This window comes from Doryrhamphus excisus, chromosome 7 (assembly GCF_030265055.1).
Source record: "Doryrhamphus excisus isolate RoL2022-K1 chromosome 7, RoL_Dexc_1.0, whole genome shotgun sequence".
NCBI lineage: Eukaryota > Metazoa > Chordata > Actinopteri > Syngnathiformes > Syngnathidae > Doryrhamphus > Doryrhamphus excisus.
In genome coordinates this window covers 16,630,608-16,648,870 of record NC_080472.1, presented here as the reverse complement: position 1 = coordinate 16,648,870, position 18,263 = coordinate 16,630,608, and the positions used below count along the sequence as shown (strand labels likewise).

At 39.9% G+C, this 18,263-nt stretch overlaps 1 protein-coding gene across 5 annotated transcripts in view; it reads right to left on the bottom strand.

The window, feature by feature from the left end:
* Positions 1 to 18,101, bottom strand: part of slc37a3 (solute carrier family 37 member 3) — a 55,471-nt gene extending 37,370 nt beyond the window's left edge. For all 5 annotated transcript variants that reach the window (XM_058078636.1, XM_058078639.1, XM_058078633.1 and 2 more), the window contains exons 1-3: positions 17,681 to 18,101; positions 16,327 to 16,453; positions 14,180 to 14,260 (exon numbers count right to left, since the gene is read on the bottom strand). The gene's annotated coding sequence lies outside the window, so the exon portion shown is untranslated. The remainder of the gene's footprint in view (positions 1 to 14,179; positions 14,261 to 16,326; positions 16,454 to 17,680) is intronic.
* Between the last annotated feature and the right edge of the window lie 162 nt (positions 18,102 to 18,263).

Below are 18,263 nucleotides of genomic sequence, written 5' to 3'. Positions count from 1 at the left end.
GATCTAATTAAATCAAAGGCATTCAGCAACTACTTTGACATTTATCAACAGATTCCAGCTGTTGAAAAATCAAACCATTCAATAATTCAGGACATTTGTGATATTATCCACAATCCCAGCATTCCCACTTTTCTCAAAAAGCCAATTTTCCTGGAACGCCTTTGATCCAATTAAATCAAAGGCATTCAGCAACTACTTTGACATTTATCAACAGATTCCAGCCGTTGAAAAATCAAACCATTCAATAATTCGGGGCATTTGTGATTATTATCAACAATCCCGGCAGTCCCACTTTTCTCAAAAAAACGCATTTTCCTGGAATGCCTTTGATCTAATTAAATCAAAGGCATTCAGCAACTACTTTGAAATTTATCAACAGATTGCAGCCAGTGAAAAATCAAACCATTCAATAATTCACAACATTCATGATATTATCCACAATCCCAGCATTCCTACTTTTCTTAGAATACTGAATGCCACTGATCTAATTAGGTGCCCTCAACATTGTGGCGATATTTATTCCTATGTCAACATATAGTGTTATTATTAATATCCATCCAAATTGATGTTTTTTTTTTATTTCAGTGTTAACAATGAATGTGTATGTCCTGAGCTGACCTATGACCTCACCCATCTTGACTTCAGCTACCTGGCGAAAACATGACAACCTATGAAGAACTAATCCACTCTTATTGCTTTTTTTTAACACCAGTTGAAGCCTGAAAATGTGTGCAAGTAATGCCGCAAGCTCAGACATTAAATCCACACACTTCTTTTGGCAGGTGGGTTTATCTGTGCTGAGCGAGGGGGTGATGTGGCAAACGTGACTTTCACAAGCAGCCCACTTTGTGACTCAGACCGTTGGCGTGCGGTAAAGAGGAGGAGGAGCAGAAGAAGAAGCATGGCAGGATGGCGCGGTAGAGCGGAGGAACACATTGACCTTGACGGCTCCTCTTTTCCTGCACACTGCTTTCCACCACGTCTATCATGGAGACCCTTTTACTAAGTCACAAGTTGTAGCGACATGAATGCTGTGGTTGTTGTTACGATGTGTGTATGGGGGTAGGGTCTGGACATGACGGTTATAGTTCCTCATTATTCAAACCTCAACAGTAGTTTCACAGGCCTGTGTGGTTTTTCGGCACCAGACAGCGGTTATCAACAGTCTATCTGACGCGATCGTATCCCAGACGTAGCGTCCTCGCCATGCAAAGCTGCTAACGTGGCTGCAAAACGTCATTATCATGCATTTGTTTATGAAAATAAGAGTGTAGATTTAAATATGACCCCCAACTGTACCTACTATGAAAAGTATGACATATTTTTCATTCATTCATTTTCTACCGCTTTTCCTCACAAGGGTCGCGGGGGTGCTGGAGCCTATCCCAGCTGTCTTCGGGCGTGAGGCGGGGTACACCCTGGACTGGTCGCCAGCCAATCACAGGGCACATATAGACAAACAACCATTCACACTCACATTCATACCTATGGACAATTTGGAGTCGCCAATTAACCTAGCATGTTTTTGGAATGTGGGAGGAAACCGGAGTACCCGGAGAAAACCCACGCATGCACGGGGAGAACATGCAAACTCCACACAGAGATGGCCGAGGGTGGAATTGAACTCCTAGCTGTGAGTTCTGCGTGCTAACCACTCAACCGCCGTGCAGCCATTCCAAAAACATGCTAGGTTAATTGCCGACTCCAAATTGCACGGGGAGAACATGCAAACACAGAGGGTGGAATTGAACCCTGGTCTCCTAGCTGTGAGGTCTGCGCGCTAACCACTGGACCGCCGTGCCACCCAGTATGACATATTTATAATATATTATACAGTTGTTTTGTTAGGTTGAATATTTGCCAACTTTAGCAAGCAAGCTAAATGGGCTAACTTGCTGTAGCCAAAATGGCCGACATAGCGACCAAATTGTTTTTTCTTACTAATAAACAAAACAACTAAACGTATTTCTTGATTACACTACACATACTATATATAACATTTCCTCAAATGTGTGGTTGACAACAAATAAGCTACTGTTTTCTATTTCTAGAATGCTAAATGGCTAACTTCATGTAGCTGCCTTTGATGCTTCATACAGGCTAGCAAATAAAGAACATCCAAAATGTCTACTCAACCTATTTCTTATACATAAACATTGCACCCTTAGCCTCTTAAAATAATTACTACTGGCTGCTAATGAGCTTTAGCATATATGAAGAAAAAAGGTTTAACTCGATTAAGATGAATGTTTTTCTCATCATCTGATTTAAAAAAATGTCAAAGGGTCACACACAGAGCTCAGATGTCGGATGGGCCTGGCAGCGCTTAAAGGTTACATCACAAAAGATGAGAGGTCGCAGAGCCTGGCCGGGGGGGTCAAGGGGCAAACTCTTTTGTCTGTAATTCCAGACGTCTGAACTGGTTGACACATGGACGAGTGATGAAAGGCTTCTGCTGTCTCGTTTGAAAGCTCAAGGAGAGGTTTTTTTTTTTTATTTGTCCATGTCAGCATTTTTAAATTACAACAAAGAAGAAGTGGGGCGAGGATTTCAGAAAGACTCATATTTGCTGGTGAGTCATGAATTTTGTCACTTTTTCCATTAAGGTCCTTTAAGCAGACAAGCACAACGCATCCCACGGGACATCAGCATTCCTAGCGGACACAGAGATAGATGTCTGTGTTTTGCGGTACAGTGGTGTAATAACTGAGGTGAAAATATCTGACAGGCCGCACATTCCTTTTCAAGGAATGTTGAAAAATTCCCCCCCTCATTGCTATCTGGTGACATCGTTGCATCAGGCAGACCAAAAGCTGCAATCTTTAGAATGAAAAAAAAGACCCTTGAGATTAAGATTAAGTGACCATTTTTAAAAATTGTCTCATGGAAACTAGGCCTGGGACAATGAACTGGATAATTCCAATTAAATTGCCATGTGTAAGCGTGTCTGTCAGGAAGAGAGTTCACTCTGTGCATTGGTTTAAGCACCTTGGTTCGTTTCTTCCATATAACAACACCATGAACGGAGTCAGTCAGTCACACAGACTCTCTGTCTCGGTGGGTGGAGGCGGGGCCACTAGCATACACACAGAAGAGTGTAATGTAGTAGAAGTTAAATGACTAGATATTAGTAATATCTCATCTCGTCTCCTTCTCGTAGACCCAAACTGGTGGATCGAGTGCCAACCCTACCTATAACATCATGCAAAGCTCATTTATGGATTTAAACAAAATGAACTTAAAGGATATTTTGGACGATTTGATTTTTATTGGTCAACATGTCAATAAGAAAATAAGAAAATTAATTGTACATCATCTTTAACAGGGCAAGTTGTTAACACCATAAATTAACTAATTAACTAACTAATAAATAAAACATCTAATGCAGGGGTGGGCAAACTCCGGCCCGGGGGCCACATCCGGCCCGCCAAGTGTTTCAATATGGCCCGCCTATTTTTTCCAAATATTTCATTATTTTAAATATTTCATATTTCATAATAATAATAATAATAATAATAATAATGTTGTCAATAATGATAATAATACTACTATTATATTAATATTGTTGTTAATAATATTAATATAATAATGGTAGTAATATTACAAAATACTCCTGGAAAAAGGAGCACAAGCACAATAATAGTAATACAAATAATGATAATAATACTACTATTATATTAATATTGTTGTTAATAATATTAATATAATAACGGTAGTAATATTATTATTATAACAAAATAATAATAATAATAATAATAATACATTGAGAAACACACTTTACATCAAATAAATGATTTCAAAGTGCACATATAGCAGATTGCATGACACTTTTACATGTAAAATGTGTGTAAAAATATAGGTGTAAAAATGGACTGTTACGTGTAAAATACTACATAATCCCCCCCGTCAATTTTGTTAAATTAATGCGGCCCGCGAGTCAAAAAGTTTGCCCACCCCTGATCTAATGGAATACCAAATAATCCAAAATTTGTACTATAACGAAAAATCCCAACACAAAACTAGCATAATCGCTAACACATGACTATTCAAAATGGTGTTTTTTTTAAACACCAAAGAGGCCGGTTTTTACTATTTTTATATGCATTTGTCAACAAAGTTGCGGAACATTTGTAATCCAAATAAATGATTTTGACAGTATTTGTTTAGTTGAATAATTTAAGACGCCAGTCAAATGGTTGATTCCTAGCAGCTTATCTAAGTTAAGTTGCTAAACTGGTCTAGCTAATAAATCATGCTTTTTTTTCCACAACAAATAAGTTCTATTTGATATTTTTGGACACATTTAAAAAAAAGTTTGAGAGTATTTATTGAGTTAAAGGTGTCTAAATGGCTTGCTAGCATTAGCGGCATAGCACGCTTACCGATAAGCTTGAATTTCTAAACAAGCAAAAAAGCTTTTTATATTCATAGAATAATACTCAGAGACTTATTGTTATGTATTTGCATTTCTGTTGCGGCATTTTAAAGAGGATATTATAGCTGGAGACTGTTGTTGGTTTTCGGTTATTGTGATGGATGGAACCATGGAAACCAGACCCGACCATTTGCTGTGTTTAATATGACTCACTTTACAGTCAACTATTATTTACAACACACTGACCACTAAATACACTATTGTTGCTAAAGAGGTGGTAGGAGCAAAATAATCTGTAACAAGAGCCTCCCTTCCCTCCACGAGACTCCCAGGCAGCGCTCACTCCTTCAGGGACAGCAGCTGGCAGCTCGCCCTGTGTTTTTGTCCCAGACACGCTACGCCTAGCCGGCCTCTCTCTCTCTCTTTCTCTCTCTCTCTCTCTCTCACCAGGGGATGAACATTGGCCAATCAGAGCGTGGCTCCAGTATGGCCGCAAAGGCCAGACAGGGCGGTGTCCTCTATGTGCGAGCCCGTGCAGACACAGCAGAGGATGAGGAGCTCACGTGAGACGTTTCTGTCTTGCTTTTAAAGCTGCCTCCAATTAATCCACCAAAACACATATGTATTTTATTTATGTTGTATTTTATCATGTCAAGCCAAGATAAAGTTTGTTTTGAGGTCTACAGAGTCCATGGACCATAGGGACAGTGGGAGGTCATTTCAAAGATGTGGTGCCACTGCTTTAAAAGATCTGTCACTTCGCTTGCTAAAAAGGGTGCGGGGAGCACCCGGCAGACGTCAGGTTATAAGCCGAGCTGCCAAAAATGTAAGCTGAGGCATGGTCGTGTAAAGCTTGGAAAGTTAGAACAAGGATTTTAAAATGAACGTGCCGTGGGACAGGTAACCAATGGAGAGTTTTGAGGATGGGTGTGACGTGGGCCCTCCTGCTGGTGCGGGTCAATAGCCTCGCAGCAGCGTTCGGAACAGATTGTAGTTGAGCCAGCGCTTGTTCAGACGTGTAAAGAGGCTATTCTTCTACACCGCTATGTACATCTGTGTAATACTTTTATACTCAATATAGTTACTCCAGACCCCATTCACTGTGCAATATCTGATCAACCTCCATGTGCAATATTAAGGGCTCTAAATGCAATATACTAAGTTCTATGTGAAGTATTTCCATAATGCCTCATATTAACTCTCTAACAAGATCTCAGTGTATAGACTGGTCATATATCTCATCTCGTTTCATATTATCTACATACTGTATTGTATATAACTCTGGGAAAAACTGTTGATTTTGTTAATACTTGGGTTGTTTATATTGTTTATTTATCTATATTGTGTATTTTGTACTGCTTAACTAACTCTGTACTCTTGCTGCTGTGCAATACAAATTCCCCCACTGAGGGACGAATAAAGGCATATCTTAATCTTATTCCAATCGTCTACACCGAAAGACACAAATGTACGACACCATGGACACCGTGGGTCTGAGTGTTTGGCGTGATTTTCTACTGACATGGCGAACAGATGGTAACATTATAATAATACACCATTAAATTGCTGTATTATGTGACCATTTAGCAAGAATAGGGGTGGCCTCACGACAGAGCCTTGCGGTACACCGCACCGTTAAATCAGCTGGGTCGGACTGGATGTTGTTTGTAAACACCCTGAAGCTTCTACCAGTCAACTCGGAGTGGAACCAGTTCAGTACAGGGCCAGACATCCCAACCTATAATCTGTCTGTACATCATGATAGAATGGTCCACCATATCAAAGGTCGCGGAGATATCCAGCAGACCCAGTACTGTGGCTCTCCCAGACTGGGCAGACACTTTACTAGAGACGTTTCCATCAAGTGGGGTTGTATGAATCCAGATATTTAAATATTGCATAAAATACCAGCGTTTCCGTGACATTCATTTATTTCTGGCAGTCCGCCATTACTGGATTTGGACGGCAACAAAAAGATTGCCTTGTTTTTGTTTAGATTTGGCTCTACTTTTTTGCCCGTGATCATTATTAACACATTACGATGAATCTGTCTGTGTAGCTTGTCATTAAATCTCCATACAGGAGATGGCATTGTAACACTGCTTCTTACCACTAAATACTGTAACTGCTCTTCTCAACATGTAGTGGGTCCTGCAGGAAACACTGAATACTATATTTTCGGGTAATACAATACATGATTCATTCATTCATTCATTTTCTACCGCTTTTCCTCACAAGGGTCGCAGGGGTGCTGGAGCCTATCCCAGCTATCTTCGAGCGTGAGGCGGGGTACAGCCAGGACTGGTCGCCAGCCAATCACAGGGCACATATAGACAAACAACCATTCACACTCACATTCATACCTATAGACAATTTGGAGTCGGCAATTAACCTAGTATGTTTTTGGAATGTGGGAGGAAACCGGAGTAAACGGAGAAAACCCACGCATGCACAGGGAGAACATGCAAACTCCACACAGAGATGGCCGAGGGTGGAATTGAACCCTGGTCTCCTAGCTGTGAAATCTGCGCGCTAACCACTAGAACACCGTGACGCCACAATACAATACATGATAATATCATCAAATCTGTGAATAATGGCATAATAGTGGCTTTACATTTGGTTAGACATCTTTATTTTCCGTGTTCACTGATAGGATGAGAAATGATATACAGTAATTCCTAAGTCTAAATGTACATATTTAGTTGGCATATTTACATAACCAACAACACGGTGGGGTACTGGCATATGTAAAAAGTACACTGTGGTTATATGGGAATGTTTGATTAGTGCATAGCTTTCATTTATGTTGTTTTCCTTTAATTCATGCAGGCAAGTGAATACATTGGAAGTAGAGGAACCTAAAAAGGGCCATTAAAGGAATGAAAGAACATTCTTACACAACTCAAACCTTAAAACAAACTTAAAGGAGGCACAAAATGTTCACTTTTTTTTTTTTTTTTGCTCCACGTTTGCCAAGTTCCACATTGCTGCTCAGCATCAGGATCAGCAGCCTGCATGTCCTGGGTGGATAAAATGTGTAGTGTGTGCACGCAGCAGCTCGGCCCCTGTTTTCTCTTTCTCAAAGAGTATTGGTCAGGCTCCAACTAAAGCACATGAAGGCTCGTTCGCGCTCCCTCCGCCATCATTTCCAGCACTTACCAGTGCTGGGACTCCAAGAGGTCAGATCAGGGCCACGGCAATGTTAAGAAATGGGACAAAATGTTCAAAACGATAAATGTAATTTCTTAACAATAAAGGTTTTGCCTGATCACTGAACCTATTCACCTTTGTTTTTTCCACTGCAGTATTTTCCATACATTCATTTATGACTTTGGACTGCCAGAAATAGATTTAGCACTACTTGTGTCACCCTCGCTCTACTATACCCGGGTATCGCTGGTGTACCAGGCTTTACTTTCTTAAAATCCACTTTTATTCTTTGGCTTTTAACTCGGAGTGAGTCATATGGTCCTGTGTCTTTTAGTTCTTCGTTTTTATTGTAATTGGTTTTATTTTTTATACTTTTATTGCTTTGTTTCTTGTTTTTAATATTTTAATATCTATTTTACTATTTTATTTCTTAAATGATCTTTTAGTGTTGGATTATTACTTTTTATTTTTACTAGTCTGTGCAGCACTTTGGAAACTCTGTTTATAAAATGTGCTATATAAATAAAGTGGATTGGATTGGATTGGATTTACTGACACCTAGTGACCAGTTTAGAATACAATATATCTTCAATGTCTTTAAATGCATCTTTTGAATGCCTTATATTTATATTTTAGTTAATTTAACCATTGTTATACTTGAAAATGCTTAATTTAGGCAACAAATATGTAACTTTGCTTAGATATGCATATGTTTTGACTAATAACAGGCCGTATTCAACCACAAAACAGGATGACTTTTAATTTATATTTTTGAAACAAGATGACAGAATGAAGCTGCAAACCGCACACTGGCAAGGGATGACTGTATTCTTTACAAAAATACTAGTGTGAATGCTAAGAGAGCCACACCAAAGTACATACCAAGGATACTTTTTTTTAAATTATGCTCCGGGCCAGAGTACGGAACCAGAAGTGTGACGGTACCTTCAATGTATGCTATTTCTGGTGAGGACGGTCAACAAAGAAATAAATTTAATGGCCGTATATGGGTACATTTTTATCTGGATCCTCTGTTGTTCAAGGCTTCACAGATCGTTTCAACTAGAAACTCATGTTCTCGCCATAAAGACAAATACAAGGCTTCACCCGGCGGCGCTTCTATATGTATTTACTTCTGCAGTTTTGACCTTCACCTAATGTTCATTCCCAGACATTGACACATCGTGGCATGAGTCGTCGACTGCCGACGGTCATGAAACAGGCGTCATTCATCAGCTTATTCGTGTGTCACTCAACTAACGTGCATATCATCTACTGTATGTTTTTCCAAGGACAAAGAAGCCTGGCTGGATTCACATAAAGCACCTGTTGCTGATCCGGAGGCTTTAAAGGACGAGTGGAAGTCGCGTGTGCATCCTGCTGCTAAGGCACGGTAAAGAAACACACACAAAGAAAAAAGACATGTACTCCTTACACACACACACACACACATACACACACTGCCCTGAGGAATCAAATGCAGACATGTCTTAGCACAACAGATGGAGAAGAACAGTGTTAGTAAAAAGTTCCTTTCTATTCTATTTTCACTGTGACTAGCTGAGAACAGGGGACCTATTATGTTCATTTTTCGGTCTTTGTATTGAGTTGTGGACTCCTATAGAACAGCTTCACATGATGATCCGCACAGAAAGCTTTCAAGATCTTCCAGAATCTGCACCTATTCCAGCTGTACTTCCTTTGATTTCTGTTTTAATTGATTCCACCCACGGCCCGCCTGCGGGCATGCCCACTCTGCTGTGATTGATCACACTCCTGAGGACTTCCGGACTACTGCCGAAGCTTACTTTCCAATTTTGTAGGTACATGTAAGAGTTGATAATAAATGAAAAGCCTTTAGAGAGCTACTTGAAAAGTGGTGAGGAGCTACTGGTAGCTCATGAGCTACTGGCTCAGAGGGGTAATGTAGGTCGGCATTTATTCAGTGCAGACAATCTTGGCCATTGGTCATTAAAGGTTTTTTGCGGAAAAACTCAGGGAGATCCGCCGATTGTGGTGGAAAAGGCTATTAGCAACTCGTTGATCTTATAATTTGCATGCATGCATGCAAGATGCTCCCTGTATTCACATTTTATAATGCTACACAGACAACCGCTTACTTACACAAAATAAACACAGTTAGGACACTGATAAATTCAATTGTGAATTACAGCTCGACCTTCTGACTCTTCAACATGACCAAGTAATGTTGGAAAGGCATCAGGCTTCAGCCACAGGTTGGCGGATAGTCCAGCTTTGCCCGTGTTCACAAAACAGTTCCATATTTTGCTCTTAGCTGGTCAGGAATCTGAAACTCCGACCACTTCTGCCTGATGTTTGCCTCTTGAACCCATTAGCGTTAGCTCTGTGCTAACACGGAAAGATCTTTGACAAACAGCAGAGTGGGGGGAAGGCAAACCTACAGCTTCTACCCGGGGGCCCATTTTAGGACGTCTGGCTCTCTGAAACCGAGCGTTCAGAGCCACCGTAAACGTCTTTTAGGGCTCACTTCCAAATGCGCAAACCTCATTATCTGAAACTTAATTATCTGAATAGAACATTTATAGGTCAGAAAAGTGGAAAAAGCATAATAGATCCCCTTTAAAAGATTATATTCTGTAATATGTGTATTCAGGCAAAGAAAGTACAAATGTGGTTTTCTTGGGGGGTTGGGGGGTAGTTGCTGGGAGTTAAGATCACTTCCAAGTACTCAGCTGAGTGCTGCTGCAGGCTACATACACACTTGTGACTCCGTGTGTGTGTGTGTGTGTGTGTGTGTACAAGCAACTGTAAGAGAACCTTCCAGTTGATGGATCAGCATTGAATTGAATTAAAAAACATTACATCTATTTATGTAGTCAATTATAGCATGATTAATAAATACAAATATTTAATTCATTCATTCATTTTCTACCGCTTTTTCCTCACAAGGTTCGCGGGGGTTGCTGGAGCCTATCCCAGCTGTCTTCGGGCGAGAGGCGGGGTACACCCTGGACTGGTTGCCAGCCAATCACAGGGCACATATAGACAAACAACCATTCACACTCACATTCATACCTATGGACAATTTGGAGTCGCCAATTAATCTAGCATGTTTTTGGAATGTGGGAGGAAACCGGAGTACCCGGAGAAAACCCACGCATGCACGGGAGAACATGCAAACTCCACACAGAGGGTGGAATTGAATCCTGGTCTCCTAGCTGTGAGGTCTGCGCGCTAACCACTAGACCGCCATGCCGCCCCAAATATTTAATTATTCAATTAAATGAATGAAAATAAAAATACAGTAGGGCATACTGACTTAAATAATAAATCCAAAAGGATTTCATTAATAAATCATAAATAATCATAAATAAAAAAAAAAAATTTACATATACTTTTGTATTTATTTTTATTTGTGTATTATTATTTCTAATTTCCTGGCAAGACTAGTCACATGTAGCATTTCACAATCTAATTTTAACTTCAAGCACAGTGGCGGAAAGCAAACACAGTACAGAAAAATGTGTTGAATTTCCTCTTTTTGTTGACAGCAGGTGTCGGGCCACCCTGGCTGCAGAATAAAGAACAGTGAATTTTCTCCTCCTGGGCAAGGTTGCTGCATATTTGTGGAGTCTGCGTGTGAAATCCATGAGTGTGTGTGTTGCCTGTCACTCGTGTTTAGGAGTGATTGAGTACATAAGCCTGCTCACACGCCACAGCTCAACAAAAGGCGGCATGTATGCATGTGTTAGTGTGAGAGACGCCATTTGTTGTGACAACAATGCGGCCCCCTTCTCACACCGTCTGTAACGTTCCACCCTGTAATCTTCCACCAATAATTAGTAGTCTTTCTCAGCTGACGTGACGCTGTGCATGACAGCAACAGTACAGTAGCGCCGTGTCATCCACCACGTGTGCTGCTCTTTGCCCTGACCTCGGCTGAGTTCACTCTCGCACATATGGAGTCCTGGCGATGTCTGCTGCTACTATCAGCACTTTTTTTTTAATTGCCTGGCTTTAGCAGCCATGACAGCATGCTTGTTTATTTTTACACCTGGTCGTAAAAAGTCTCTCGGACATATAAATGACTTTTTCCTTTTTATTTTTAGTTGTGTGACAACAAAGTGAGGTTTGTACAAAGTTAATGAGTGCCCCAGGATGAGCTAAAATTATTTAAAAAAAGCTTCTTTCACGGGTTATCATGCACCTAAATACTAAGATTAAAGTCATTTGCTGCCACTGTTTGACTCGGGCATACAACATAGGACTGTAATACATAATAATTGTAAGAAGTTCGCTCTTGTTAAAAATTGATGTTTTTAGATAATGTAGTTGCAAAATAATGAATCAATTTACAACTTCTGTCATAATGTGAAAAAAGTCAATGATAAGTGGTAAATATTAGTAAACAAATGGACACCAATTGCTCAAGGTGCAATATAAGGCGTGTGGAAACACTTCGTGGTTCGAGTTGTGAGGCTTCACTTTCATGGTTGAATACGGCCTATTATTAATAAAAGCCAATTTTACAGATTTTCTGCTTAAATTAAAAATTTAGGCGACACATTCAAATACACTGAATGATTTGTAGTGTTCTACCCTGGTCACTAGGTGGCAGTAGTGTTAATGTAATGTAACACAAACTTCGTCGGAACAACGTACCATTGTCAAACTCTGAACCCCCTACACCACTTCCTGTCCGCCCGCCTCTCCGCTCCCATAGGGAACATGTCGAAAACAACACACACAGGTACGAGTCTTATTTATGTCTTAAATAGCTTATTTACTAACCCTAACCGTTTTATTATGTTGACTATACGTATTGGGTAGTACGAGCGTAAAGGGGACTATAGGGGTGTTATTCCATGCCTAGAGGGCTCTAATAATGTTGAAAAGCATATTTAGGAGGTTGTAAACATGCTTTCCCTCCTTTACAAATACAAATGTTGACAGGTAGAGACTCAAAGAGACCATAATAACAAATAAATATTAAAAAGTCCTTTGTATCGAATATGAATCATATTACTTAAATTTAAATTGGATGTATTTTTTTGCATTTTGACAGCTGAGAATGTAGCTAAGCGCTTTGCAGACATTACATAATAAATAAAACAGTTCCTTGATGTTTGAAGGTAAAATCATCGCGCGGTTTTCCTTTAACAAAGGCAGCACCAGAAGCAACGTTTCATTAACGCCGTGATGGAGCTCCACCCTGCCTGTTGTCCTTACATGAATCATTTAGTCACGCAATGTTCAAGGAGGAGCCCTGGAAGAAAAACAAAAGGGAACGCGGAACCTCGTCATGTTTCTTTTGTCTTTGATGCAATGTTGATCGTTGAGTTTTTATAATTAAACTTGTCATGCTGCCAATGGCGTTGCATCGAACCATTGGATGGATGGCATCAATCACGGAGAGATGATTGTCACGCACAAAATTGGACCTCAATGCAGAAAATAACAGCAGCAGAATGAATCAGAACTTTACAGTATTACAGTACATAGACCGTGTTGTAATTTAGTCGATGCAGTGGCAGGCTAAAGTGAGTCAGAGTAAACAGAAGTGACTCAATACTGAAAGCACTAACGACACGTGTACGAGGGCGCGCATATGAAACTGAATGAATGAAATGAAACTGACTAAAAATATACCAGCAATTCAAAACACATAATATACACTATGTAGGCAAAAAATACAGTAAACATTTCCAGCATCCTGGATAATTATGCAAATTAGGTTATGATGTCATCAAGCTCCTAATGGCTCCACAGCTACAGCCACGACATGCCACAGTTGCAGTCCCATGAAATATTCATTTCATAGCACATTGTAAAGGAAAGGAGGAGGAACGTGATAACTGTATGCGTGGAAAAAAAAAGAAAAAGTCTACTAAAATATCATAATTGCACTATGCATGCTCACAGAATGTTTGTTGGTTTTCTTGTATTTTTAGAATGTGCCGAGAGCCAATAAAACAACAGCCTCGTGGTGTACACTTTGGACACCCCTGACCTAGATACTACCAGATAAAAATTGATTTAACAAAGGAACGGATTCAACAATTATTTCTAATAATAAATCATGAATGACAATGAATTCATTACATAATAGCGGGATGAATGTGGTTTAAGATTAGGGTTTATCTTTGCCTGGAATACAGCCTGTAACAGTGATTGTGGTGTCCCACAGGGCTCCCTTCTAAGTCCACTGTCATTTAGTATTCATAGTGTTACATATGCTTTTTCAGAAGAAGGAGGATAAAATACCATTTTTGTAAAGTTTCCCTTGGTGTATCGGGTGGGGTGGGTGATGAAATATTAAGTCCTTTAGTGGAAACAAACCCTGTTTACTACGCCTGAGTGTACTTTTCCAAGGGTGTGCCTCGTCAGCTGACAGGGCATGGCTCAAAAACAAAACGCCCTTGCACGCGTAGGAAAATGCTTTGATGGTGACACTTGCTGTGCAGGAGTTTCATGTCTGTCACATTATTCCTGCCGCTGAACTTGTTTAATTTCCTCTTTTAATAAACGCAATTCACTTTGGGAACCAAAAATGTTTTAGAATTATTTTATTATGTTTTGAGGGGAAAAATGGCCACCAAATAATGAAAGGAAGACTCCATGTTTTTAACACACAGTAATGCATCGCCAAGGGGAGCACCCTGTACTTACGCCTGGTCTTTCTTTAATGGGCCTGACGCCGTCTCATGCTGTGGCTTGAGGTCTCTTCACTCATCTATTTTCTCTCAGAAACTAGGGAGAAGGGAGGAAAAAAAAAGTACAGAGCAGTTAAGGAAGCTATAAATGACTCGGACTTCAACCACTGTCGGCTGAAAATAGCACAAGAAGGGTATTATTATCATTAATAAGCAAGATTAGAACAGTTTGCACTATTTTTGTTATGCTAATGCTGATTCAAAGCCAGGCATTGACTATGTTCACTGTGTTGATCAGATGTGTTTGTTGCTAGGTGACGAAAGACAGGTTGCTTATTATGACTTAGATTTAAGTATACTGTGTCTGCACACATAAACAGATCAGGTCATACGGTGTGCAGAGGTAAATACATGCAAAAACGACCTAATTTGCATCATATCAGGTCACAATGAAAACCATCTCTTGTTTGAGAATATTTTCGGAAGGAAACACACTGGCACGCAAATTCAGTAGTGGTTTACTCCCCTCCCCCGGACGGGTTTCACACTTGGTTTGGAAAAGTACCTGTTTGGAAATGTACCTGGCATGCCCAGCACCTGTGTCTGCACAGCAAATTTTCAGCACGGAAAGAGTTCCGCTGGTGGCGCTGAATGGCTGGTTGGACCAGTTTGCTTGTTAGTGGAAGAGAGAAAAAAAATCACTTCCTCCAATGTGTTTTGCATATGTGCTTGATGAGACCAAAAGTTCCCCCAATGTGAGAAATGAGAAGTCAGACCGTTTTTTAAAGGCTATGTCATCACATATTTCTGTGTTTTTAGTCCACAGCAATGTTGTAAGCGCTCAAACACAACAAGAGGTATTTAAATAAGAAGCCTGTCGGGCCTTCCATGTGGAAGCTGCTCACCTACTGCTTCATGCATGATAACATAAGACAGAGGTGTCCAAACTTAGGGACAATAGGGATGCTCTGATGGATCGGCCGTATCATTTGTACGCTTTATCAAATCGTATCAAATCTTTCTGTTTTTAAAATATATTGTTTTTAACCTGTGTATATGTTTTTAATTGTTTGTTTTTTAGTGTCTTTTTGTTCGCTAGCAGGCAACTTCCTGGTTCGTGAACAATGACATTAATACAGGGCTAGCATTTTTAGGCTAGTCATGACTTGCGTATTTTCAGTCCACACCAATCTTGTCAATCCACATAATAGTGACTCAAGAGGAAAAATGATACAACACCATGTTTTTTTGGACAGTTTGTTAACTAGCAAATGCTACTTCCCGGTTCATGGACAACAAAGCTAGCATTTTTGGGCAATGTCGTTATTGACTTTTGTGTTTTTAGTCTAACCAATCTTGTAAATCAACACACAAAATGCAAAACCCATACCAAAGAGCATCATTATGTTTGTTGGGCGTTCTGTATTCTAGCAAGATACTTCCTGGTTCAGGGATGATGACATATTGCAACAGGGCTGTACCATTGTAGGGCATTGTAGGGCAGGAGGAATTGAGTTATAGTGACTCAAACCGGGGGGAAAAAAAACTGAACACTGTGTTTAGAAAGTTTTATAGTGACTAAAATTGCACAAAGACTTATTTGTCTCATTTGTGGATGATGTTAGACAACAGGATTTGGATTTTAGGGCAGGGGGAACAGTTTTATACTAACTAAAATATCCCTAAACGTGGAAAAAAAATACATAAATCCCCCTAACAAAGTGAAAAAGCTCCATATTTTGTAGTCAGATAGGATGGGACTGTAATGTTTGCATTCTGGATCAGTTTTCAGTGACCTCGAATAAGAGGTTATGTATGAACAAGCAGCTTAAAAAGCATCAAAAAGGTGTATGTAGAGTATACATGTATTTGTATAGTGCGAGTACAACCACGCCCTTAAGCTAATGCATGGTGATGACATTATGCCAAACAGCTACCCCAGAAAAAACAAATTGGCTGCACTTTGAAACAAGCTGGCAGCTAACGTCTGCTGCATTTTCACATATGGCAAAGTCATATGTGAATTTATAGCTTGGATTTATGCGAGAACATTTGGAATGAGGACAGAAGGCATCGGTTGCACGCATCAGCCATATGTGGACGCTCGGTATGGAAATCAAATGCCTCATAATACCCTGGCAGTTCTTCCCTCTGCAAGCTCACCTTAAATCACCGAAGAGCTCGCCTATAGCTGCAAGCACCTCCCACGTGACACACGGCTGATAAGATCTTGTTATTGTGTCACATGGAACATAGGAGGTTAGAGGCAACGCTGGGGCAGGCACGTACTCTGCAAAGAACGTCAGATGTTTTCAATGAATAAATCATAGAAAATTTCAGGAAAATACATTTAACAGCAATTTAGTTATACAAATACAAGCATTGAAACATGTCAGTTTGGATAAATATATGCATTATTTAATATGTAATTATGAAGTCAAATGTAAAAACAATGTTGTTGTCACTTTTGGGTCCCGACCCACCAGTTGAGAAACCACATCACAAACAGACTGCAGTCCTGTGGGAAACACTGTGTGGGTTATTCATTTTACTCCAAGTGACCCCTCTTACCTTCTTCCATATTTCATGGCTGAATAGATGCCTGACAGTTAGCATCTATGTGCTAAAACACTTTGTTTGGAGCCATGTGTGTGTGTGTGTGTGTGTGTGTTTTTGTGCTGCAGGGCTAAGTAAAAAGTTAAGCAGGTCACCGAGCCAAGCTGAATGAGTCACAAGAGTGGAAGAAAATGTGTAAAAAAGAAGCTGATATCAGCTTATTAGTTTGTTTACATCTTGTGCTAGGAAAAAAATAGCTCCATCATGCATAAAATTATTATTAAAAATAACTAAAATGAGATTTTTGGAGTAGAGAAAAAAACCCCACAAAGCTCAGCTCCTCCTTCTTTGGCAAAGATGGCCGACTTGTGAGCTCATGCTTTTTTATAGGCCTTCTGGAGAATATCTATTCATAGCCTGCAACGTTTATGGTCCGTTATGTTATCTGCAGCGGTAATTACTGCGACAATTACAACTTGGAGGTGTTCCTAATCCTTATTTAACTGCAGGAGAGGGGAAAATATTAGAAGCAGCTGTCAGTATGATGCAAACTCCAAACATTAACCTAAACATATTGCTCAATTACCACATCTGGCTTAGCATTACCTTTGGAATAGTGGACTTGTACTGTGTAATATGTGAGGAAAAGTTATAGATATTAACTTTATTGCTGCTTTTGCAAAAAACAATTGCAAAATGTAAATGGAAATAGTCTCTAGCCACTTAGCATAGCCTAGTATGGCATAAACGTGTCAGAATCAGAATTTTGTGTCATAAATTAGTACACTTTGCCTTAAAATAGTATCGACACAACAGTCAAATACACAGGAATAATGTTTTAAAAGCACCTAAAGAGACACAACTTGGCTAAAGGACAAGTCTTTGTGGTAAACATAAAGCTAGCTTAACCTAGCATAGCATAACGTCAGGTCAGCCATTTTGTATCACAAATGTATCTTACCTCTAGAGCCCAGCATATTTTTAATGTCAGTCCATTGTTTGGGATTATGATGAAATGATTTTGACCAGAATGATAAACCCAGAAATGTGTTGTTGTTGTTGTCCTCTAGTGACATCTTTCGGGTGAATTTTTGATCAACTGACATTTGGAAACGGAATCTTCTATTGGTTGTAAGCTTTCAAATGACATGTCAGTCATTACAGCAAGGCAATGAGGTCAGCCTGAGTTAAGTTTACAGGAATAGCACTCTCTAGCTCACACGCACACACGCCTCCTACACACTGATATCAACAGGAAAGAGTCAGCCAATGAAACTAATTGCATAGTGTGTGCGTGTGTGTGTATGTTGTGCGTGCATGTTGTGCGTGCGTGTGTGTTTTATGAAAAGAACAGTCTGTACCGTACAGATTGTCCCGCCTGCTGCTCCCTGATTGGTTCCCTCCAAGTGGTGTGCTTTTCTGCTCTTTTCTCTGATTGGACGGCCTGCAAGCCACTTCTCTTTCCCTCCTTGAGCAGAGAGAAAAGTTTTTCTGCTCCAGATGAGCATTCTGACACTTTTTGCACACATGCCATGTAGTTAATG